The 27509-nt window shown below is 40.7% G+C and overlaps 1 long non-coding RNA gene across 1 annotated transcript in view; it reads right to left on the reverse strand.

Moving 5' to 3' along the window:
- LOC142829588 (uncharacterized) overlaps positions 1–26912 on the reverse strand; it is a 185361-nt gene extending 158449 nt beyond the window's left edge. Inside the window, exons 1-2 of the long non-coding RNA XR_012904135.1 lie at positions 26392–26912; positions 10184–10322 (exon numbers count right to left, since the gene is read on the reverse strand). This is a non-coding gene — a long non-coding RNA (uncharacterized LOC142829588). The remainder of the gene's footprint in view (positions 1–10183; positions 10323–26391) is intronic.
- Between the last annotated feature and the right edge of the window lie 597 nt (positions 26913–27509).

The raw sequence follows: 27509 nt of genomic DNA on the forward strand, positions 1-27509 counted from the left end.
TCGGGCAGGGACACCACTCCTACCCCCTGGCTAATACCACTCCATGGACCCAACCTCCATGAATTGATCTCACTTCTCTTTAAACTCTGTTCTAGTTCTAGCCTTCACAGCCTCCTGCAGCAAGGAGTTCCACAGGTTGACTACTTGCTTTGTGAAGAACAACTTTCTGTTATTAGTTTGAAGCCTGCTACCCATTCCTTTCCTTTGGTGTCTTCTAGTCCTTCTATTACGGGAACTAATGAACTTTTCTGTATGTACCCTCTCCACCCCACTCATGCTTTTATAGACCTCTATCATATCCCCCCTCCATCTCCTCTTTTCTAAACTGAAAAGTCCCAGTCTCTTTAGCCTCTCTTCATATGGGACCCGTTCCAAACCCCTGATCATTTTAGTTGCCCTCCCCTCTCCCACCCTTTTTCTTTCCCTCTCCCACCTCCTTTTCTCAGTCTCCCCCAGTTTTGTTCAATAAAGAGAGATTCTATTTTTGAACACAATTGTCCTTTATTTTGTACATCAGGAAGGGGGGCTAGGGAGGAGTAAGTGGAAGGAGGTGAGGGAGGAATGGGGTATGAGCTCCCGATGGGGAGGACTGGGCTGGCTCTGCAGGCTTCTGGGCGTGGAACCTCTCCTGCAGCCCCCCAATTGCCCCCTCTCCACAGATGGCAGCCTGCGGCAAGTGCAGCCAGTCTGATGGCCGAGTGCTGTGATGTGCCCAGTGTGGGTACTCCGGGCAATCCAAGCCAGGACTGCTTTGCAAGTGGGGCACCCCTGAGAATTGTCTGTCCTGGGTGGGGGTCGGGTCCCTTTAAGCGCAGCCCTCGACTAGCCTGAGACAGCAGCTCCACGCGCTAAGTCCTCATCTGATGCCCTGCTGGCACTGCTTCCGGCCATCCTTAACCCCGGTTCAGGGTCCACTCTGTGTGGACATGCTAGTTCGAATTAGCAAAACACTAATTCGAACTAGTTTTTTTGTCTGGTTGCGTTAGTTTGAATTAGCTTAGTTCGAATTAACTAATTCGAACTAAGTTAGTTCAAATTAGCACTGTAATGTCAACATACCCTCAGAGGGGTAGCTGTGTAAGTTTGTAACTTTATAAACAATGAGTAGTCCTGTGGCACCTTATAGGCTAACAAATTATATATTTTATACAAAGTTTCATACGTTTTCATGGAGAAAACTTCAAGATCATTCCATCTGAAGTAGGTTTTGCCCACAAAAACTCAGGATACTACAATTTGCTAGGCTCTAAGGTGCTACAGGACTACTCATTGTTTTTAAAATGATAGGAAAAACACACACACACACACACACAAAGGGAGAAATATCAGCTTTGCCAATTCCTGTGGTGGTTTTCCTTAAGATGCTAGCATCAAGATTTATTGACACTGAAAGGCAGCCAGTGAGTTCTCCTCCATGCCTCCATTCAGTATCATGAGTGCAGATTAGAAGAGACAATGACAGCTGAAAGCCACCAGAACATTGAAAAGACTGAAGTCTATTTGAATATTGACATAATGAGTGTTTATTAGAAACAGTCAGCTAGTTAAAAATTACAGAGAGTTGAACTTTCATTATTGTTACATAGGAAATCATCAGTTTTCACTAAGATTACTCTGATGGCAAATCCTATAAGTGTATGTATAAAAAGTGCACAGTTAACCTGTGGAACTCCTTGCCAGAGGATGCAGTGAAGGCTAGAACTTTAACGGGGTTCAAAAATGAGCTAGATCGATTCATGGTGGTTCAGTTTGGTCCATCAATGACTGTTAGCCAGGATGGGTAGGAATGGTGTCCCTAGCCTCTGTTTCTCTGGAAGTGGGTGAACATGTGAGGATTACTTGTTATGATCCCTCCTTCTGAGGCATCTGCTATCGGCCACTGTTGGAAAACAGAATAATGGGCTAGATGGACCTTTGGTCTGACCCAGTATGGCAGTTCTTATATGAAAATGTTCTTATATGAAAATGTTCTTATATGAAAATGTTCATAATAGATATTAAATGAATTTTCACATAATATCTGAAGCAGGAGTTTCTTCTCTATTATAAGAGCAATGGAATGCCATTATCTACATCAAGAGATGGGACCACTGGGTTTTTCAGAATTTTTTAATCAGGCCAAAGTAGCTCTTTTATTGGTAAAAGATGTTAATCATAAAACTGAAAACTCTCTGCTCATGGTGCAACCTTAACCTCAAAAAACGTGTAGTTATTTCGTTCCCAACATGTAAAATTGTCACAGGTCTGATTGATGGCACATTATCATTCAAAGAGAATGTGAAAGACCAGATATTCTTGCCTATACCGGAGAGACCTCAGGGGCTCTGTACTAGAGCAGTTTGTAAATATTTTGATGAAAAGAGTGATAGTATTATTTATTGTTGCTATATGATACCATATCACATCAGACACTGTACGCACACACAGCTGAGTCTGTTTGCGTCTCGCATTAGAATGAAGCCCAGTGTCTTTGCTGCACATCAAAGGGGAGACAAAAACGTACCAAGTAAGCTGGAAACAGGAAGTGCATATTTGGAAGGTGTAGATTGGTTCATTTGGGACCATCAAATATTTCTGTAAAATAAGATAATGATTAGGCCAATTTCTAGAAAAGTTTGCTCCAATGCCAAAGTAATTATGGAATCAGTTATTGGACCTGATGCTTCCCAGTGGCAAAAAACCCAGCAGTTAAGCTCAATTGTTAGTAAGCTGCTGTGGTACTCCCCATGAGAGAAAGGATAATAATTTATATACTCAGCAATCTATTTGATGTTAAGTTTTCAGCAGATGCTATACACAGGCCAGATTTCTCAGTCTGTAAGTTACAAGTTCTGTTCTATGTCCATACTGCACAAAGGATTGTTGTTTTTATTTCACTTGAATACCATCTCTTTTCTGTTAGAAGAGAAATGCAGTACCTGTATGTACGTAGAAAAATAACCATGTTGATTTTATACTATGCCATCTTGAGTAATTGTGTAACTAATGTCATCATTTTGGATATGGCAATTTTAGATTAATGTTTGGAACATGGCATTTGAAAGAATTTACAACTTTCCAAGATGTTTGTGTGCATTATTGGGGTGTTATTTTCTGTGCTGAGTATCAGTTATGTTTCATGATGTGGAAAAAATGAGAAACATGCCATACGCATCTGTTCATTGTGAGAGGCCAAACAAGGGGAGAGAGAGTGTAAAACCTTTTCAAACACAAAAACCCTTCCCCTATCAAAAAGTTCCTTACCTTAAAACAAACACACACCACACACATACACAGAGAGGAACCAAAAAAAAAAAAACCCTTGTGTCTTGTGGTTCCCCCAATTTCTTGTCCTTCAGCATTTCTATTCTTCATCCTACAGATATTTTGGAACAAGGTTGTCCTGGCTATGGAGTACGCCCTATCCCAAGTGGGGCTACATTGCCTTTAAATTTGGTGGAATATTTTATGTCTTTGAGGCTGGTTAATTTCTATCTGGGTAAACAATGGGCCTGAGACATTAGCTAAACATTTTCAAAGTTGTGAGAAGTGATTTGTTATGTTCCAACAAGAGTGCAGCTTCATCTCTCAGGTCATAAATGACTTAACATTAAAGCAAGCACTGTTTTAAGTGCTTGAATATTGAGTGCATGTGCTCAGTAATTTTGGTTCACCTTTGAAAAATCTGTCCCTATTGCATATAAAGAGTCCTTGAGAAAGAAAAACATACAAAGGAAAAAAATATGAAATATAAACCATAATGTAGGGGACATGACCTGGGAATTCCATTTCTACAGGACATATGCCCCCATCAACAAAATATACAGCAGCTAATGGCACTGATCATTTTTCAGTCTCACAAGAATAGTCAAGGATTCAATGGAAAATGCAATCAACTTCTTACCCTAAAGGTCCGAGTCAAGCACACTGGCAGCAGGACTGAGGTAAAGAATTTCATCCATGTTATTTGTTGTGTGAATTCAGAGAGGACTTCAGTTGCCAAGGCTGCGAGTCCAGTACCTTCCATGAGCAGTTCCATAGAACAAAACCAGGCTACTCTGATAGGTTTCTGGATAACTAGCATTGCAAGCAACTAACTTGCCACTGAAGAGAACTTGTAGAAGTTTTGAATACTACAAATTCATTAACAGTTTTTGCAGTAATTTTGCAAATCATATTTATTTGCAGCTCAGCTGAATGCACACACACGCTTTGTTGAAGCCATAGCTCAGCATGCTGTTGCTGGCTGTGTATCCCAATGTGAAATTAAACAACCAAAATATCTTGTGCTGCAAAACTGGCTAAAAATTAGCATGTAAAATTAGTACTTAGGCTAAACTAATCAATTTTTCCTAAACACACTACCCTGGCCTCTGGGGACATTGGTTCTCCACCAATTCTTATGGATAGTTCTCTGGGAACACCCACTCAATTACAGCAACAGTCAAAAAACTGTTAGTAGCATTATATTTTCTCTTATCCTTTTCCAAAAGACTCCTATCTAAATCCAGGGCACACCTTAAATACTATGTGCAATTCTGGTAATCCTATATGAGAAGAAATATTAGAATTGGAAAAAGCATAGAGTAGGGCAACAAATGTATTAGGAATACAGAGCAGAAGCCATGTGAAGAAAGTATAAGACTGGACTGTTCATCCTAGAAAAAAAAAAGATTATAAAGGGGGCTGTAAGAGATTTATAAAATCATGAATGGCATGGAGAAAGTGAATAAGAAAGTGTTATTTACACCTCATAAGACAAGAGTAAGATGGCAGGTTTAAAAAACAAGGAAATATTTGACACTGCAGGATCAAATTTTGCAACTCATCACCAAGAGATGATGTGAAGGACATAACTGAGTTCCAAAGTGAATTAGGGTAGAGTTCACAGACAATTGTACTATCGGTGATTAGCAGCCAAAATGGTCAGGGATGCAACCTCATGACTACCAGAAGATGGGGCCATATGGATCACTCAAATTGTCCTGTTCCATACACATTCTTTTAAGCATCTGGCAGTGGTCCCCATCAGAGAAAGAGGATACTGGGCTCAAGATGCTGTTAGCCTGACCTAGTATGGCCATTCTTACATCAAGATGATAGGGTAGAAAAAAGGGCAGGTGCAAATTTGAGTTGTCAGACATGGTCTTAGGCTATGCATCCGGTAAGTCTCATCCTCTACAATATTCTTTCATGTCACTAATGGCCTGACATATAAACCAGGAGTTAGATTTTGCCTTTGGAGAGGGTTGTGTCCCCATCTGCATTTAGCGACAGCTCAGCCACCTTGGGAGAATCTATGGGAGCAATCTGCGATGGTGAAGTCCAGCAAATTTGGGAACTATCTGAAGGCTCCACATATGGAAAGTGGGCATGGATTTGGCTCTATCACTACACAAATGACATTTAAATTAAGACTAAATAGACAGAGTGGCATCCCCCAGAATGGGAAGAGGCAAGCCATACCCACCTCTCCTATTGGAAGTCAGTGGGCAGGGCAGAAAGTATAAAAGGCAGGCGTAAAAGCTCAGTTGGGTGGCAGCATCCTGCTTGCCTCTGGGGAGCTGAGGACTGATCACAGTAGTAAGAGCCATATGCCAACCTGACAGTGAAGTTGTTGCCAGTACTATCTGGACAACCTTCCACAGGACCAGGTTCAAATCTGAGGAGGAAGTGCTCTCAGGGCAGCTGACCCTAGTCTGACTGCAGCATAGGTCAGCATGTTGCAGTCAGTGTCCCTGACCGAGTGTCAAATCCCGCTTGCCATCAGTAGAGCCCTGGGCCAAAGCAGAATGCAGTGGGTGGACCTGCACTACCCTGACACATGAGGTTGCAGTCCTTCCCTCTTGAAGCTAAGGAGCCAGTTCTTGTCAGCCATCTGCCAGAACCACGATGTCCTAGTCCTTTGCTACTTGACCCTGACCACAGGCCTCACAGGGTTAACCCACCACCTTTTGTTACTCAATCTTGAATGCAGGCCTGAGCCACACACCTTTGTACCTCACCACACCTGTGGGCCTGGGCTACTTATCTTCACTTGCTGCTCAGCCCGGAACCCCAACCTGAGTCATAAACTCACTGCCTTGCCCAAGAGTCCAGGCTACAGAACAGTATTTTTTGCTTGGCCCCCGATTACAGGCTCAAGCTGCAGACTCTTGCTGCACTGCTAATTCCCCATAATCATCAGTGTCCTGAGAGATGGAGTGAGGTTGACTAGCTCTCCACAGACCCAGAGGGCAAGGCACCTCACTGCTGAACCATCACATTGTATTAAGGATAAGTAACCACTCAGAAGACAAGAACTGCTCAGCCTTCCTGCAGTGGTGATTTAAATACAGGGGGCTGTGGTGAGTTTTTTGGACTGGTCTTACTAAAAAGGTTACAGATTCCTTGACATGCATCTGACGAAGTGGGTCTTTGCCCACGAAAGCTCCAACACTTCAGTTAGTCTATAAGGAGCCACAGGACTCCTCGCCGCATTTGCAGATTCAGACTAACACGGCTACCCCTCTGATACTTGAAATGCAAAACTGTCAAAAAAAAAAAAAAAAAACCAAAAGACACTAAGTGCATACCTTTGTTTACATTTAAAGGTTCAGCCAACTTTGAATAAATCCCATTAAAAAGATGTTTTTACGGTGAAAAGAAAGTAATTTATCATCGTCACTGTGCACTTCAATGAACACAATGAAGTTTTAGTTCATTCACCGTATGTGTCTTTCTGTCCACAACTGACCAACATAAACATTCCATATAGCCGCAGATCAGATTTCTTCTAGAATAATGCCACAGAACCAAAAAAAGATATGCTGGTATTTGGCTCCCTCATTCTCTCCTACTAATGAATTCCACTGTGGGTGAACTACAAAAAGGTGGTCGGAGCAGGGGAAGCTGGGCCTTGAGTCCCAAGATACCTTAATCACTGTTTTGCTCTCATTTCCTCTTTGGCCAGTTGTCTAGTTAAGTATTTATCCATTGTGGAACAGTCAGAGCACATATGGGGAAAGACGGGCAAGCGAAAGAGACTAATATCCTGGTTAAGAAGTGGGAAATCAAGGGCTTAGTCCTCTTGTAGCAATCACTGTTACAGTATTTATCTTGTGAAGCAGCTTAACAGGAGACAGACAGACCCACATCAGCATAGCCCATAGGTCAGTAGTCTGAGCATGCTCCCAAGAGGTAGGATTGGGACCAAGGGGTCTCCCCTTTCCCACCTTTCGGTGATAGGCAGGAAATGAAATGGGTCTCCCATATCTGAAACGAGTACTGCCAAGGCTTGTGCTGCTGAACTCAAACAATTGCTGTGTATATATATATCTAAAAAATGTCATGTCCAAATTTAAGTGGAAAGAATATCATACTTATCTTTTTTCTTTTGGATGCTGATCATACCAAAACCTAGACTAAAACTCTTGAAGTTTCTCCATACCTATTTCAGTACAAATACTCAGATCAGATTTTAAAAGCACCAAAAATACTAAGTGTTCATTTCAACTAAACTGAATCTCACGCAGTCCAGAGGTTTGCTCATCACTAAGATATTCCTTTTGATCTGCAAGTTCTTACAATCTCATATATTTTCAAATAACAGCTACATAAATAAATTAGTTCTCACAATACCATTGAAGGATTTGGCACAAGCAGTATAAAGATGGGAGCAAATGAGGGGGGAAAAAAAATCTAAACTTATAGCTTCAGCAGCTATTCTTTGAGTAATTTTATTTTGCTGAAGTAGTAATCCTACATAATCAATAACGTCAATGACTTTCCCCCCTTCCATTAAAAAACTGGCTATTTAAATGAACTGTGTGATTTCTCTGCCTCCTCCCAGTATAGTCTGATTAGATGTTGCACTTTGATAAGAGAAGTGTTTCAGGGGAAATTTACCATAGCTTTAATAAAACTGTGTGATCTAATGGAAGTGAATTATCTTTGAATCATCTCCTTCAATATCCATTAATTTCCTTTTTGGGGGGTTTTCTTGGCATTTGCAAAGTGCTTCACTGAGACAACTGCATCGATATTATTGACTTGGAGTGTTAGAAAGGTGCAACAGATGATTTCAGGTTTCTAAAGTCCCCTTCACTCATGTTTACTTTTCTGCTTTGCACCTTGGATTGTATCATGAGCAGGGGCGGTCCGAGACGAGCTGCCGGCAACTGGTGCCCCAGGTGGAATGTGCAATCAGCGCCTCCACGACAAGCTGCTGGCAACTGGAGCCCTAGGCGGAATGCGCGATCGGTGCCCCCGCATCCAAAGCCCTCAATGGCGGTGCATCGCCATTGGGCGCACCGTTTAATGCAGCGCTCTAGGCAACTGCCAAGTCTGCCTCTATGCATGGGCCACCCCATATCATGAAGAACTGGAAAAAAAAAGTGTTGCAAACATTTATAGAAGAGTACATATCAGAATGGGGCAACCTTGTAATTGAACCCTCAGCATTATTGATACAACACACACTGTTACATTCTGGATTCATTAAAAATAGACATTTTATTTCTCAGTCTTACCAATTCCAAGACTGAAACTGTATAATAATTATGTAACTGTTTAGGCATCCAAAGTTTATATACAGGCAGCAGTCTCTAGCAGGCCATCCTTGTCATACCACATTCCATGAGTGACAAATACCGTATGCAACATTGCTGTCCAGAAAACAATCTTATGTACATGATCAGTGAAAATCTGTGACAAACTGCCTGCAGTGGATTCAATGTAACATCACATTGTGATAAAAAAACACAGTGAACCCAGATTGTGATCAGAATAATCATATAAAAGAATCGGCATTACCTAAGGAGATTAAAAAAACACAACAAAACACCAGAACACTATTGTGTATACTACCACAGTGAAATATGAAACATTGTAACACATGATTTTGAAATGAGATAGGAGTTCTGATTTTGTATAGGAGAAAGTCACCAATTTGACCCAAACCATGAAACAACACAATATATAAAACCACGGTTGATGCCTCATATAAAACAAATTTTGCCAGTCCGCCTTACAGCCCTTTTTCCAAATATATTATTTTGCCCACTTGGCTCTATAATTTTCTCTGTAGATTAATTTTATTCATTTGGGATTATGAATACGCATTCTAACCAATTAGATAAATGCTTGTTATGGACACAACTCTTACAAAAGTTCAATGTGACATTTCCCACCTTGCACTAATTACCCACATCAACAAGGAGAAAATGTAGGATCTTTACTTCGATAGTACATGCTTCTACCATTTTTGCTGTAGGTACTGTTGATACAGGTTTAAACTCTCTAGCCTAGAACCCTCAGGGCCTGATCGGTGTCAAACCTGAGAATTTGCGAAACCACAGGAGGTCAATATTGTTTAGCAGAGTTGTCAGCACTTTGCTGCTTACCTTAGAAGTGTCTTCTATTATAGGACATTTAAGGATAAATAAGAGCTAAACAACAGAACAGCACATTCAGAGCCAGGACAGGTATCTGTAAACAAATGTTATGGGACGGCAGGAAGCTTGACTATACCCGTGTTAAATGGACATCTCTGCTGGACCATAGGTGTTTCCAGACCAGAGAGATTCAACCTGTGGAAAAACAGACTAGCTAAGCCTTTTATTTCTTTCTCCTCTTGAAATCTGGTCTACATGTAACAGAGTTTTCTTACTCATGAGTTACTAGAATAGCTCCATTTTTCAGATCAACATAAGAAATGAGATGATCTGTCCAAGACCAAACTATGAGAGAATGAAATACAAAATTAAGAGTCAGATTTCCTCATCCTCAATCTCATGGTATAACCACCACAATTTGCTGTTGTGTTGATGTGAATTAACAGAAATGACAACCCTGTTTTTCCTCTTTGAATTTACCAAACTGTTCTAAATTCAGATGAGAAACTTTGATTTTTGAGATAGCCTTTGGCCATCTATAATAGCCATAGAGATCAGTGCAGCAAGGTGAGAAATGTGTGGATATGATGGTTTCCCCAGTAAACTGCTCAGCACAATGCTCTGGTCACATGGAAGGAAAAGAATCTAAAGGAAGCACTACAAAATGTAATCCACCATGATCAGAAATTCTAATCTCAGTTATACTGCAAACATTCCTGCAAGAACATTAAAAAGGCTATGGCTGTTACTAACAACAGAATTAATGCTTAGATTCAGAGGCAGATTGTGGTTAGTTTGCTTGATTTTTTGTTTGCATGCAGTCAGCTCACCTTAAACTTCTGCCATGTTTGATCACCTACTCCATTGATATTTCCAGCATTGGGAGCACAAAAATGGGTTCCATCCAGTTTTCAATACGAGCTGAAACCAACACAGTAAAATGGGTCCACAGATTTCAGACTTAACTACCTGAAAAAAAACAAACACATGCAAACAGTCAGATTAGAATTTCTAGTTTTGACTCACATCTAGCTTTCACATGCTGTACTTATAAGCTTCTGAAAAAACTAGCATTATTGGAAATGGCTGTCTGAGTGAGAAGCAGAGAATTTCAACCTTACTGCTGTGTTCCACAGAGTATTTTGAAGTGATTGAAGCGATTATAAACACAGCATTTGAGTGACCAATAACATCCCTTCTACCTACCCTTTCATATTATCGCATACATGTTGAACTGCATTGAGCTCAGAAACATTGAGAACTATTATGTAGTTTTAGTGGGAATAATTGAGGGATCCTTATTTCATAAAAAGAAACTGTGTTCTTTAACTTGCATTTTGTAAAAGTAAATTTTAAACTCACAATGAAGCCTGTGCTTCACTATGTTAACCTCTGTCAGTACCTAGACACAATGATTTCAAGATTGCTCAAATAAGCTACCATTTATGAGTTTCATGAGGCTGTGTGATTATCTGTAGACAATGTCTACACACCTCATAGATGCTCTAGCACAGTGATTTTCAAAGTACGAATTGTGACCCAGTACTGGGTTGCAGAAAGTTAGGCAATGGGTTGCCCTGCTATAGGGTGGCCAGATAGGAAACTGCCCTTAGCACCCTTGTTGGCTGCCTGTCCTGGCACTGCAGACCATGCTGTGTCCTGGAAGCAGTCAGCAGCAGGCCAGCTCCAGGTGAAGTCAAGTATCCAAATCTCACCAAATAAAAGAGCAACATAAGCCAAAAAATGAAGCCACTCCCATTTCAAAACAAGCCCAAAATGAGCTCCATCCGTTTTTGCTGGGCAATGCTTGGTGACAGACCAGCTACTGGCCAATGCATGTGTGGAGACAGAGCTTAGGACTGGGGAACCCTGTGGAGCTGGATCTGCTGTTGGCCACTTTCAGGGTGCAGTGCAGACTACTCTGCCAGGGCAGGCAGTAAGCCTGCCTTGCCATCCTACTGCATCACCTACTGGGAGCCACTGGAGGTAAGCTTGTGCCCCAACAATCCCCTGTCCCAGCCCCGAGCCCCTCCAAACCCAGAAACCCCTCCTTCACCTTAGACACCTCACATCCCCAGTCCCATGCCATAGCCTGCACCCTCTGTACTCACTTCCATGCCCCAGGCCAGGGTCCCCATCTACATACTGAACCCTTCTGCCCCTCCTCATCCTGTACCCCAAAACTCACATCTCTGGCCCCATCCTTGAGCCCACCTTCAGGCAAAGCCTTTATCCTCCTCCCACAACCCTTCAGCCCCACCCTGAAAACCGCACACTAGTCAAAAGATATAATTGTGCTGGGTCACAAGCATCAACAATCTTCTTCAACTGGGTCATGAGGAAAAAAAGTTTGAAAACCACCAATCTAGACAAACTGGAGAAATAGTCTGAGGTAAACAGGATGAAGTTCAATAAGGACAAATGCAAAGTATTCCAATTAGGAAGGAACAACCAGTTGCACACACAGAAAATTGTAAAGAACTGGCTAGGAAGGAATACTGCAGAAAGGCATCAGGTGGGGCAGGGGTGTGTGTCAGAGTGGACCACAAGTGATGCTGTTGCAAAAAACAACCTCAATCATTATGGGATGTATTAATAGGAGTGTGGTAAGGAAGACTCCTATTAAAAGCACAATCTTCCCATACCTCATTAATCTTAATCTCTTAAAGTGTTCAGTCTACTCTGGACACTAATTCCAGAGCACTGTCAGAAGAAAGCTAAATGGCGTTGAAGAGACCACTACAGTTGGTACATTACAGATTGGGCAAGTGTGAAAATGCAAAGTAGTAAGTATCTACTCAATTGTTGCTGATTAAGTCTCAGCTGGAGTACTGTGTCCAGTTCTGGGTGCCACATTTCAGAAAGGATATGGAAAAATTTGAAGAAGTCCAGAAAAGAGCAACAACAATTTTTTAAGATCTAGAAAAAATTGGGTTTGTTTAGTCTGGAAAAGATCAAAGGGGCATAACCACACAGGACCTGACTGGACCCAAAACACCCTCAGGACCTGGCTGATCCCAGAAGAGGGATTTTGCGGGGATTACACCTCCTGCAACCAGCCCCCTTCAAGCTCCCCACTCTGGCTGCAGCATCTAGTACCCTGCTGCCTCATGTGTGTCAGGCTCTCACTGTCCTACTGGGCTACCCCCACTACCTTTCTGGGAAGCACCCCCGTCACGTGTCAGGCTCCCGCTGCCCCACCAGCCTGCCTTCTGGACCACAGATATTGCCAGATCAGAGAGGCCCCTATTAAGAGAGTTTCAACCTTACCTAAAAAGGAAGGAGCAAAAATATTCGCCTCAACTCCTGATAAGACAAGAAGCAATGGGCTTAAATTGTACTAAGGTATGTTTAGGATGCTCCCTCTCCATCTCCAATAGCAAACTGTCAGGGTTATGAATTAACTGCCCAGGGAGGCTGTAGAATCTCATTATTGGAGATGAGAGTGAATTACACTAACACCTGTCAGGGATAGTCTGCACTCTAGATGTTGCTTAGTCCTTCCATGGAGGACAGAATACTGGACTAGAGGTCCTTCCAGTTCTATGATTGTAATCAATTACCATGGCTCAGAATTTCAGAAGAGCCAAACTCAGATTCATTCTAAAACTGTAAACATTTTTCTTATCCTTACCTGGATATATTACCATACCAAACACTTTCCACACCACTGTCTGCATTACATCCTTTATGGTTGTTCATATACATTAGCACATTTCAGCATGTTCATCTCATAATTTTAAAGCAATTAAACACCAAACAATATGAATGGTGTGTGTTAAATAGTACATTGAAAATAAAACTTGACCGTACAATCTACATTGAAGTAATATAAAAGGACATGAAATTGTCATTTTATAATTAATAATTATCTTGTTAAATGTCATATAGTCAGTTTTATGGGGCAGATTTGTCTGAAAAGATAGCATGCACAGCTGACGAGATTAATAATATGGCAATCATAGAATGCGAATTTACATTTTATCTGCATAATTTTTAATGCAGTTTCAATGCACGTTTGTAAAAAGATTAAAAAAAACCAATAAAACTTATTTCTGTATTTGGGGGGCAAATTCTGTTCTCACAGGTTTTAAGACCAATAGTAAAAAAGCTCTAATAATTGGAACAAAATGTGTGTTTGTACTGGATACGTTTAAATTCTAGCTCATGGGTTTTAAGGTTTAGTAAACGTGTTTTGCCCTTTGCAAGCTGAAAATGCAGAGGGCCTGGTTCTCTGATCCATTTAAAGCTCTTTGTACTTTGCTGATTCTGGAGTTAGGAATTCAAAGCACAATCTTCTCATACCTCACTAACCTTAGAAGTGGGATTGCCCATGAAAGCTCATGATCTATTTATCTATTTAGTTTCCAAGGTGCCACAGAACTATTCGTTGTTTTTGAAGTTACAGTTACCCCTTTGAGACTTCTCATGTAAGTGTTCATTCCATTCTGGACACTGAACCCAGAGCTCTGTCAAAAGAATATCAGATGGCGCATTATGTCTTCACATTGGCCCAAACTGCAAAGCTAGCTGAAATTTCATCCAGAACAATCCTACTTCAGTTACTTGGAGCTGAGTCAACCGAAGTTGTTTGGAATGGATTAGTCAATATTAAAATATGTCTTAATCATCAGGACTTCCACATATTATGTTTTTATCCTCCTGCAATGGAATTTTGAATGAGGTAGGAAAACTTCAGTGAGTTAGTGATAGAAATGTAGCCGTGTTAGTCTGGTGTAGCTGAAACAAAATACAGGACTATGTACATAGTCCTGTATTTTGCAGTGAGTTAAACATTTAAAAGACAAAAGTCATCCCAGGCAGAGATACTGTGTTACTAGTTCAGTGACTATTTCAGTATAAATCTTCCTACATAGTTAATGTTTCATATAGCTTGGTGATTTAGTTGCATAATTGGCTGCATGAGTTATAAATACACTGTCCACTTAACATGCTTTTCAAATAAAATAGTTCCATATGGTAATTTGCCGACTCAGCTGTATAGTTGAATAATCATAGTATACAGGATCTCTCTTTTCAGTATATTTTGCTGATTTTAAAAATTCCAGATGCATATTTTACAACCTGTTGTGAACGTTTCTGCTGGAATCAATGTTCTTGGCTGCTCAAGTTAAACATTTATCCAATTGAAATGTTATGTACTCTGTTTGCTGATTTAAAAAAAAAGTCAGCTGATATTTAGATAGTTTACTTGTTCAACTACATAGAGCTTGATATTATAATTGTCATGTATGTAGAAAAATATTTTATGAATCAAGCAGTCTCCAGCTTTTAGAGTGAAATAACCCTTTGTTTGACAATTAGCAGGATTATTGGGGGTGTTATGGAAAGTGTTGCATATACATTTTTTAGAAAATACTTCTTTACCTACCTTCAAGACATCATAGAAAACATGGGGAACAGATAGTAGGTGAAGACAATAAAATGGTAACATTTGCTTTTAGGTCAGGAGCACCCCAAATTGCACTATATTGCGAGTCTGAAAGCAGGGCATGCTAAGGGAACTATTTTCCTCCAGAAAAATAGTGCTTTACTGCTATTACCCCTAAAGCCAGATAATATTTGTTTTATTTTTGGGGGGAGGGGCTCTCTTTGCCCTTATGTCTCTCATAGTTTCTCTCTCTTCTGTGCTCCCCTGCCATTTCTCTTTTCAAACCTACTTACCCTGGACCTTTAAGTTTCTAGAACAGTATAGATGCGGAGCTTGTAGGTACAGGGAACTGAGAGGATGATCCCCTCACATGTATTATTAGCCCCTTGTGGATTTTCAATGACAATTTATTTCACTGTAAACTCTATTCTGACATACTGGAATTTGTCAGAACATTTAATCCCAAGAGTTTTCCAGCAGAGGAGGGGAGAAGAAAACAATTTTGTTGATATTTTCATGAAGTAGTATAATTTAATCTGAACTTTCCATGGAAAAATTCCCTTGTGTTTGGAATACTCTCATTTTGGAACATTTCAAAGTTTCAGAATTTCAAAACTTTGTTTAAATTACTTGTATTTTTATGTTGCATGCCATATCAGTAGTAGTATGACTGCATTATGTGCACTATATACAGTTTGTAGCACAACCCAACTTCAATGTTCTGTATTTTTTTTTAAGAGCCATTATGTGAAGCTGTTCTCCAGTATCAATTGAAACATATTTCTACACTACAAGGTGTCTCAGATATGGGTTATAATTAAGTTTTGATAATTGCGACCTGATTTTCAGAGTTACGGCATTGCCTACAACTTCAGAATATCTGAGAACCATCCCACTTACGCTATCTCTAGACTGCATTCCCTTCGACAGAGGAATGCAAATGAAAAATAAAAAATTCAAATGAAACGTGGATTTGCAAATCTCATGCTTCATTTGCATAATCGCATGACAGCACTTTTTTGAAAAGGGGTTTTTCGAAAAAACCCAGTCGGGTACTCCTGAAAAAATGAGTAAGTTTTGAAAGAACTCAGAGGATTTTTTTTCCCCGCCGAAAGAACCCTGTCTAGACTTCTGGGTTTAAAAAAAAAAAAACCACCCTTTTTCAAAAAAGCGCTCGTGAGATTATGTGTATGAAGCGCAAGATTTGCAAATCTGTACTTCATTTGAATTTTTGATCTGCTTCATTTGCATTCCTCTTTCAAGAGAGGAATGCAATATAGACAAGCCCTTTTAGGGATCAATTTTCCCAGCTTTTGTGCCTGTCCCGTGAGCAGCTACGCATTCTCAAAATTAATAAGTCAGTGGGGTACCTGTTGCTCTGCAAAATTAAATCCTTCAAGAGACTACACAAGCATCCTTTAAACATGCAGGGCATATGGGTAAATACCAGTTGCCATTTGGAAACATGCAAAAATATTTTAATTCAGAGCTGCAATGTTATCTTTGTGTCCCCAACATTGTAGCCATGAAATCTAGGTTTTTTGTTCACCTAATCTAAATTGATTATATGGGGCTTCCATAAGCCTTTCAACACAGTTGACCTCTTTTTTCTTATTAATCAGTGTTAGCACCTCTAAAACCTGCTAGGCTAAAAAAAGCTTGTTTTGATTTTTTAGATTTCCAGAGTCCAGTATGATTGGACACTTATCCCTGATTGTAGCCTGTAGATGATACAAGAATAGAAAATAGTTTGAGATGTAAACTTCTCAATTCAGGATGCAGAGGACATGGTTTCTGCTACCTTTTACTGGTTCCATGCTTACTGAGGGCACAAGGAGTTGCCAATATGCTTTTGGGATTCATTTTTTCCATTTTATATTTTTATCATTTAATAAATAAAAACTTCTACTCCATCTGATATTATCAAAGGAAATTTAGTACAAAAGTGTGTGTACCTATTGAATATGCATTATATATTGATACATGCAATACATTCAAGTTGTGAACAACTTCATAGACTGTATTGCTTTAAAATTCTGTTGGCCATGCTATCATTGGGGCTACATCTAGACTGGCATGATTTTGTGGAAATACTTTTAACGGAAAAAATTTTCCGTTAAAAGTATTTCTGCAAAAGTGCCTCTAGATTGGCACAGATGCTTTTGCGCAAAAGGATCTGTGGCCAGTCTAGACACGATTTTGCACAAGAAAGCCCTGATCGCCATGTTAGCCATCGGGGCTTTTTTGTGCAAAACAGTTCTTCCCTGTCTACCCTGGCCCTCTTGAGCAAGTATTCTTGTGCAAGTGGGCTTTTCCCTGAGCAGGAGCATGAAAGTATTTGCGCAAGAAGCACTGATTTTGTACATTACAAAGTCAGTGCTCTTGCACAAGTTGAAGCAGCCAGTGTAGACAGCTGGCAAGGTTTTGCACAAAAGCAACTGCTTTTGCACACAATCTTGCCAGTCTAGACGCACCCTAAGAGTTTATAGTGTGCCATGAGATTATTATATTTGGTCATAAAAACAAGCTCCCTGCCTTAAAGATCTTAACACCTTGACTCTTTCCATCATGCCACATAGTACGTCAACGTACACTAATTAATACTATGAGCTCATGTAGGCAGAATCAATCCAAAGAAAAGGCAAACCAGCCTGAAAATATGAAGGTGTATGTATTAACTTGTGCGTCACCTTAATACCAAATATCATTAATTCAATGCTTGAAGCAATCTTCCTTAAACATGCCATGTTCCACTGCAGGCCTATTCATAGCTACAAAATCTGAGTCAAGTAAATGACCCGCATATAATCTGAGCATGCACCAAACAATCTTAAGTATGAGTCATTAGCATCTTTTAGAAGCTTCTTTACACATATGATGCCAGCAATACCTGGCCCACAAAATATTTTGGCTGTGGAAATGCCATTAATGCATCACCCCCTTCTGCCCCCCAAAAGCAAACAACTTATGTTAGTCATCTTTGTGTGTCTCTGCCAAATGAAAAGCAATATGTTGTTAGTTACTTAAAAAGTGGCAATTATACCTTTTTAAGTATGTAGTTTATTATCTTAATTTTAAGAATTATTTAGTCACAATAATTCCTGCATTATTGTACTACAGTAGTTGACTAGGTGGCAGTTGAAGTTGTGCTAATACAACTTCAAGTTATTTCATGTGTGCAGATACAAGTGCTGTGGGAATGTGGGGAAAGAAACATCTAGAGAAATTTTGAAAACCATGCTTACACGACTTCAATCCCACTTAAAATCAGAGGCAATTGAGAGCCTACATTTCATTATAAAAATGGAATTTAATAATTGAAATCATTTAGATAAGATATTCAACAGCACCTAAGTATCAGACACTATTTACATAACAGTGTACATTACAATGCTATTTCTGCTTCACAGAATGAACTATTTCATGTATTTAGCACTTTACTCATGTGAATAGTCCCATTTATTTCAATAGGAGAACTCAAGGGCATTAAAAAAAAACCTAATTTCCTCACCTGTATGGTTGCAGAATGCAGATTTAGGTTTTGAATAGTAGCACATTAGTGATCAATATACAGCAATTGTGATGTTAATGGAATTTGGAGGGCTGTGCATAAATAGATGCAGTAAATAAAGATACTATATATAGACTGCTCAAATATGCAAGCAGCGATCATTGGAGACATAAAAACGTAAGTTGGATGTAGGACATTCAGCTACCCAAAAATAATTTGAGTGCACAGTGAATGATAGTAAATTACTGCATCCTCAGTAATAACAAACCAGATGATATTATTACCTGCATTGTGGTACACTGATAAATCCCCCGTATGATGTGATCTGAAGTTTTAAGTCACAGAGCAGCAGACATTTTAAATCAGTGCATGAAAAAGGATAAAAATCTTTAGAAATAACAAAAGAATATATTTTGAGGGGCCATATTTTATATCATCTAGAACAGAAGCATTTAGCATGGCACTATTGATTTTATAAAGGATCTGAGCCAAAGCTTATTGGAGTCAATTGGTGGAGTCTGTACATTGATTTGAATGGATTTTGGATCAGAGAGACAGCATCCTGGAGAGTATGTATTCTATGCCAGGCTCTTTGGAAGCATTACAGCTCAGAGGCACTGCTCCTACTTACTACATAGAACACAAAATGCAGCTGACCCCACAATTAGCTGATGGTCATCGGTATAAGAATGCCGTATTTCCCCACACGCATAAGCAGCTATTTTATTTGTACAGTAACTCACACATATCAGAACCCATTGTAGTGAGGCTGTACAAATGCACAGAAGTAAACCACCACAATATCTGAATGTACATAGTTTACTCAATATCCAAGGTATAGAGAATGCATGTTAGTCCATGTTTATATGCACACCAGTCAAACATACTACTATACAACTCAGCATTAAGTTTTGAAGACATATGGCCTTCCCCAGGCAAAAAAAATCTGTCTAAATAATTTAAAAAGAATGGCCTATTTATTAATTATTACTGCCATTGATTAATTTTTTGTCAGTTATAAATATTCATGCTCACTTGAAAAAAAGCTTTCCATTATAGTTAAAAAAATAGATGACATTGACAAGGTTAAACGCTTTGCCTTTTTATTTTGAAGCACCCGAACCAGATTATTAGACACAACGACTGACTCGAATCTCAGAAAAATCTCTTCACTTCTCAGTGAGGGAAGCATCAGAGAGAGCAGGGGTGGTCAGGACAGCAGATCCCCTAGGCTCTTTAGATGGATCTTCTCCTCCTGTTCCTTTAAAATAGTTTGTTTTTAATTGCATTTCCTACAGAAACACATTGTTTAGTAATTGGTGGAAAAACAATAATCCTAGGTCTCCCTTACATTGCTTAGTGACTGATCACCTGTTGGCATCCCTGAAGGTAGGTGCAGATTCCACATCTGATGCCCTCCCTGGACAATAGCATCCTACCGTGCAGCCTAAACCCAGCTGAGCCCCCAATTGACTAGACATGTCACATCCTTCCGTTCCCTCTTCCCAGCCCACATAGCTCATCTACGGGAGGTTGGTTTATAGCTGAACACTTTAGGGCCACAGGGTTGGAAAGCAAAGAACAAAAACTTAACTCTTACTCTTGAAGACACCAGAGTTACAGATCTTTATAAAAGTAACAGTCCTGAGAAGCACTCCTATGTGTCTGAGACCCACTCAGAATCCTTAAGCTGGGTGGCCTTCTCACAGTCTCTCCTCCCCCCAGCATAGTCTCCTTCCACATGGAAGTGGTTGACCCCTTGCTCAGGGAAGCACCCATCTTTTAATACAGTCTTTACCTACTCAGGTTTCTGTTTCAGCAAAGAGAATTCCAGACTGCAATCACCCTCTTCTCCAATAAGCTTCTCCATACAAATCATCCCAATGTCAGTTCCCTTATCAGTGCAGCCTATGGTCTTCACATGGCACAGTCATTTCATACTGATGGCACTCATTGTTTGTACTCTCTGTATTGACCCAGATACAACCCAGCAGGAGTGTGACATTTTCTAGAATGCACTGACCTTGTCAAGATCAGACTGCTCTTCAATAAACTGGATGTCTTAATTCAACATGGGTTACAATAAAAAAAAAAAAAACAACAACGATAGTTACCACCACCACCAAAAAAAAAAATGATATTCACAACACAAAATGGAGTTTCCCCCAAACGTACCCACTGAGAAAGACTTGGGATATAGTTAGTTGTACTCTGCTACATATGCATAATACTGGAAGCTTGGTTCATTTTATTTATACACTTAAAATCTACATAGAGAAAAACACCATATACTTCCCAAAAATGTGGTTGCGAGTATTTGTATTTACACTTTTATATTTTACTTCATTTATTTAAACAAAGTAGAGCTACAATCTTCTGTAATAAGTGTCCAAAACATTATGTCCTCATACTATAAGAAAACAATCCTGTAACTCTGATAATTACTGTAGAACACAATTGCTCTCCCCTGAAGGAAAAGCCTCAGGAAGACGATTAAAAGTGGAAGAACTAGAAAATTCATGCTAGTTGTTCTGTCCAAGTCAGCCTTCAACCTCAGATTCCCCAAAGAGGTCTATAGATCTTGGGTTGGGAGATAAAACAGGAGATCCAGAACTTCCATGTCAGCAGAGTCCCTTCTTTTCCCTTCTCTTGCAGTGCAGCTTCACTAGCATTATTCTATCAGGGTTTCAGCTTGCCAGTGGCTACTCCTGGAACCCAGCTACTTAACGGAAGATTTACTACCATTTGGGGGGACACTGGGGAGATTGCAGAAATATAAGACAGATTTAGGTTTTATATTTATTCACTGAACTTCGTTGGATTCTCGGAGAATGGCTTAGGTCAAACCTGTCGCCCAATGCAACCCATGTTCCTCTTCAGCCCTCCTACCACATAGCTCTTTAGACCAGAAATTCTTAACCAGAAGTCTTTGGCCTTCTCCTAGCAGGGCCAACATTAAAACTTTCTGGGGCTCAGGGCAGAAAGTAAAGACCTATGACTTGGTGCCAAAGTCTGGAGCTAACAGCCCCACCATCTGCAGTGGAAGTCCAAGCCTGAGCAAAAGGGGGGGGGGGGCCTCTGTGGTATGGGAACAGGCAATTTCCCCATTTGCTATACGCCAACACATGTGGCTTTTATATGCAGGCAGGAATTGGTTTGAGCATGCGGGGGGAAAGAGGCGGAGAAGAGAGGGTTGGACTATTGACCTCCTGAGGTCTCTTCCAACTAGGGATGTAAAAATTTGTTTCAAAAGGTAACAGTGTCACTGCTAATAATCCTAGCAGCTATGTTCTGTGGGCTTTGCTATATAACGCTTAAATAAGCTTTATACTGCAAAGCCTGCAGTGAAGCCTCCTGGGAGCAGGGCTGCCAGCTCCGCTCTGAGGGAAGGAGGCTTTGCTGTGGGGTCTGCAGCTGGCTTCCTGGGAGCAGGGCTAGCATCCTCTGCTGTCCTGACCCCCAGGGAGCCAGGGTGTGATCTGCTGTGGGGAGTGGGGGAGGAAAGCAGACAAGACCTGCCACAGACAGGCCCTGCCCAGGACCCCACAGAGCTGGAGCAGCCCCTGCCCAGAGTTAGTGGGAAGCCCCTATCAATTAACTGGAACCAGTAAGCAGTACCCGTTTTGGATGATGTTTACCAGTTAACATTTCACATCCCCACTTCCCACTCTAATTCTCTATTATTCTAAACCCAGCTGTGGCCTGGGGGAGGGAGGTGTTGGTTTTTATAGCATGCTGGGGCAGGCCTCAGGGGAAAAAAAATAAGAAGTTCAGGAACTTGTGCTCTCGACTCAGCAAACAGCACTCACAGGGTCCAGAGGAAGACGGAGATGCAGATGTTGCAATGGAAGCAACCATGTCCCTTTTCAGCATATAAGGGAGACACGCATGAAAGGTTCAGATCATAGATGCACAACTGGGCTATTAGTTTTCTGGAGAGAAGTTAGGACGGGGAGGAATTGCTTGATTTTTCTTCACAATGGAGAGTTTACACCACATTTATTTGTAACAAACAAATATCAGACAAATGTTTTTGCTCACAAGCCTGGAGAAGCTACTGTAAATTGGTGACAGCTTCCACATTCTTAGAACTAAGTAGTCACTCTGCTGAAGGCAAGTAGAAATAATGCTACTTCTTTACTAGCAAATGAAAAATACCACTAACAAGAGGTCAGAGCTATCCAACCATTGAGAGCAATGTAATTAAAATGCTGTTTGTCCTCAATTGTTGCAAACACATTTCTGAGTCATACAAAATATTTATATTCAATGGACATAAAAGTACATATATTTGTAGTATAAAAGCTACTTTTTAATTTAAATAAAATTATGCTCATTTTTTGCAACAGCAACTGTTACAGCCCATAGGTTCCTCTTACCAATGTATCGTATTTGCATACATCTATAAATTGTTTTTCCAACATGCATGCAATCAGCCATTTTATTTGCTCTGCCTATATATTTATTTTAAAATAGAAAGTGCTTATTTGTATGATTTCTAGCAGTAAAAACTTGCAGGTGAGTTGAGTAGCTCACAGAAGATGAGTTTTACATCTCTATGGACCACATATTTTTAACTTCCTGTTAGATCTTAGTCTTAGATCCTATGTTGACAGCTAACATAGAAGCAGGAAAAGAGAGGGGGAGGGAGAGGGCAGAAAGAGTTGCCAGGCCCCTAAACCAGGTTGGTAGACGCTGGCTCTGGACTATGGGCTAGCCTCCCCCAGCTAACCCTTTAATCTTATGCAGCTCACTGCTGTGCCCTGATGGTGATGTAAAGGGTCTAGGGCTTGTTCATTGTCCAATTTAGGGTGGTCTGTAATGTTGCCTAAGTTCTGTAGTGATGGTAACTTGAGTCTGTGATGGGGTGGTGGGGATCACGAGCCCCAACCCCGCACTGGGGCGTCACGGGAAACTGCCGCTGGAACGCCCGAGTGGCTCTGATGCGCCGGCCCAACGGCGGCTGCCAGCGCAGGCACAGGGACCTCCAAGACGTTCCGCCCACGCATGCTCCCGGCCCCCCAGGGGGGCATGCGCCGGCATCCCTGGTCCGGGGCGCCAGTTTTAAAAGCCGGGCGGCCGGCAGCACAGGGAGAGGACGGAGCCCAGGAGGGACGGGGAGCTGGCAAGCACCGAGGACTGCGGCGCCGTGGTCGGACCAACAGCGGACCCAGGACGGACAGCCGAGGACCCCCACGACCAGCATGGGTGAGTCGCCCCGGCAACCCGCTGAACCAAAGCCCATATCATAAGGGACCGAAGGGATCGTAGGAGGCAGCCCAGGATGGGGTCGGAAATTCCCGGGGACCGGTGAGTTGCGGCCATAGCCCCCCCCCCCCCCGGTCAGGCGGCGTGTCACGGATGCCCACCCTTAGGATCCTGGGCTGGAACCTGGAGAGAGGGTGGGCTCAGGTCCCCCTCCGACCCGGTCAGTTACCGGAGGACTATTCAGGAGCGAGACAGAGAAGCGTGATGGCCCCCCTACCCCGGAGAGGGGGCGGGGACATTAGAGAGTCCCACAGCATATACCAGGATCACTAACTATGAGGAAGCTAGGGTACAAGCCAAGTTTCCTCCCCATCCTCTTGTGTCTCCGAAAATTCCATTATTGTATTCTGTTCAGGTTGTTGTACCAGTACCGTTATTATGGCATCTCAGAACTTAACCACTAAACCTCTCCCCCTCACCTCCAACAATTGGTAGTTTTTTCTTCAATTTTCATTTTCTCTTGCTGTTTACATATTAACCCTAAGTTGTCCTACTTCATAGGAAATAAGTGTGATATACACCAAAAAGGATTTCAATTGTATTGCATCTTACACCTAAGGAGTACCAAATACAACTTCAGTTATGTTAAGTTGAAGGCAGTAAGCCAGTGACTAAGTAGCAGAATAGGGCAGTACTTACAATATAAATAGTACAAATCACTCAAATGCAAAATTTTATGTAAAGAAAATGAGTAGTAGCATAATGGTTTCTCTTGCTAAAAGCTACACAGCAAAACTATATTACTTGCTGTATCTATATAGGGTATTAGAATTTCAAAATATCCCTTGAAGCCTTTTCTCAGACAGGATTTTCATTAAAACCCAATTCTTGTTATTAAACACATTACATAATTAAAATTAAATTTTAGGCAGAAGTAATATTTAACAAAAATACCTTGATTACATTTTTTTGCTTTGAATGAATTGATTCAAAGGAGAGATTTCACTCAGAGAAATACCATTATAAACTAGCCATATTTTCATTAACTTTTTTTTAAAATGTCTATACTCAGAGGCAACATGTGGAATAGTAATTTGAGAAATCCTTAAATTATTAAAGAAACCATTTGCCCAAAGCTTGTGTGCCTTCATGTAACCACAGTACATTGTCAAAATATTCAAAGCATAGATTATGGAAATTGGTCTATGGCTTACTAACATTGCATATATTGGCAATTTGTATTCGTGCTTACAAAAAAGCAAGCATCATCACGATTTAATGAAAAATGGTTTAAAAAGTATCTTGCAATATCACAGAAGTGATTAAATGCAAATGAATTAAATCATTTCATTCCAATACTTGGAATGTTCTGCAAAGCTGCTTGCATAAGTATAAGTGAACATTAGCAGAACTCCTTTCTTCCACAAGGATGTCAATTTTTTGACAAACTATCAGTTTAGGAAACATTTCATCTACCACCGCAGGGCAGCCTGTGGTGAAATAAGAATCTTTGTATTTCCTATCACCCAGGTAGGAACTGTGGAATTTTAGATAAACAAAAGATTCCATCTGACACTCTCTTTTGTAAGTTATACTGCATTAAAGTGGTCTATATTTGTAAATAATTGCCCTGGCAATGCAGTAGTGAAATAGAACCTGGTTTACATTCCAGATGACAGAATACCCCACCACAGTCCTTTTAACACTATGTTGGTATTTTGGATCAGCAATGAATCAAAATACACAAAGTATGCTGGAACATACACTTGTTTTGTTTCCAGGTGGTCTCATGAGGAAGCATGGCAAAGTGACAGGACTATCAGCATAGCAAAGCAGGCACTGACTCTTTTAGGCTCTACTTTTACAGTACTATAAAGCTACAGTAAGGCAAGCTGCTGCCCCTGTTTCTCTTTAGAGCCAAGCTGCATTTTCATTAGTTGCATTTCCATTAAGTTAAGGCTGGTATTTTATTGCAGAGGGAATTTCTATAAAATCCCACTGACAGAAATGGATCTTCTGCCTTTGCAGTGCAAAACTGAAGAATACAGTCAGTTCTAACAATATGCCTATTCTCTTCAGGTATTTTCACAGAGGGATTACAAAAATGCTCCAGTCATGGGTGTGTAACACCTTTGATCATTAAAGCCCCAAAGAAAGTATCACTTTCAGATCATCTGAATTCAACTACACACTGCACTGGTACCAACCACCTGGAAATTTAAAATTTTAAGTCAGCAAATATTCCAACAGGATGTGCCAGCTGCTTTCTCTTCATATAAATTTATACTCCACATTGATATTTTTCCTACTAGGAATAAAAGAGTGAAGTATCAAAATGATGAAATTAATAATCCTGAAAGTAATGACTTGGACACTCATCTGTTCAGTTATGATTTGGAATCTGTTTTTAAGTGGTCTTTGATATAATAAAAGCAGAAGATGGAAATGAAGGGATTCAGTAAGGAAGGTGATAGTGATTTTTTTAAAAAAAATCAATATCCTAAAAGCAATGAACGTGAGGCAATATAGAAATCTTAATTTTGAAGTTAAACTTGGTCATTTGATCCTAACATTTAAACAACAGAGAGATTGAAGGATTGAGCTATTTTTATTTTTATCTTGTAATCACCAGATTTCAAGTGTTTACTTAATCTTTGTATTTTAAGCAGCCAATAGTTCCCAAATTAAAGCCTACATGCCCCACAAATGAGTTTTAACAGAACTATAACAAGCCCCATTTTGCCACCCTTTGTGAGCACTAACACTGTATTTATCCAGATCCCTGCTCATTTGTCCTGTGTAGGGGACTCTTCAGGGTGGGGCAGAGCTGCTTTAGAGCTTTCCAGCATAAAGGGAACAGTGAGGTACAGAAATACCCTAGCCATCTTCTCTGACTGCTATCATGACCTGTAACAGAGTTCACTTACTACTGCAGAGTCCATTCCTGGCTGTGTCTGTGGACCATCCTGTCTGCCTCCCCTTCCATTGCTCACTTGCCCTGAAGTCTTTCCAGTGCTCCATGACATGGGGTGCTTGGTCTTCAGGACTTAGCCATCTGAATATCAATGTGGTATTTTCCTTCCTGGGCGTTACCTTCACCAGTCCTATGCCAGTTCTCAGGAGACAGTGGAGGAACCCAGGCCTGTCCCAGTTCCAGCCCAGAATACATAATTAACAACAGCCAAGATCTACATAGTCTCCAACTCACTACTCATTCCCTAGCTATCTTTTCATTCTTTCTTTTGCAGGCTTCCCCCTTGATTCTGGGTAAACTTCTTCTATCATGGACAGGGCCCTGAGGCCTTTTACTTTCCCCAAGATTTCCTCTCTATACCCAGAAACCAAACTGAAAAGCTCTCTAGCTGCAGCCCCCTTACACTACAAATGTCCCACCTTCTCTCTCAGCTGCCCTTCATTAGTAATTCATCACCCAAGCCTGACTCTCTGAAGCTTTCTCTCCCCCAGGTGTCTGCCTGTAATTAAGCAGCCCCTTCTGTGCTACCTTAACCCCTGCAAGACTTCTATGAAATAACCACATAGCCCCGTGAGGACATGGGTAGCCAGACATAACTTAAGATACTCTAATTTGTGCCAGGAATGAGAAAAGTACAATCACACCCCAATCAGCAGCCCATTATGCAAGCCAGCCCCATCTTTGTGTTCTGGAAGAATAAACTGGTATTTAGCAAATGCTCATGCCTAGTGTCCTGACTGAAGGCCAAGGTGGTTCACTTAAAGAAGGTTTTATTTACCCTTATTGCCCTGTGGAAGGATATTGTCAAGCCAGTTTCCAACCTAAAATATTTGGAAATCACTTCAAAGGTGAAATTCTTGCACCAGTAATAATTGTTTATATTGAGTTATAAAATCTAAACAATAAAATGGTCTGTATTCTGAGTTCAGTTAGTTACAACCAGAAAGGAAAAGGAGCACTCCGTCAACATTCATCAAACTAATATTATTTAGAGCAAAATCTTTGTTGTTTTTCTTATTTAGTGTATACCCTCTGGTGTTCTCCATGGTTCGTTAACTCAATGCTAGTCAG

Source organism: Pelodiscus sinensis, chromosome 5 (genome assembly GCF_049634645.1).
Source record: "Pelodiscus sinensis isolate JC-2024 chromosome 5, ASM4963464v1, whole genome shotgun sequence".
NCBI lineage: Eukaryota > Metazoa > Chordata > Testudines > Trionychidae > Pelodiscus > Pelodiscus sinensis.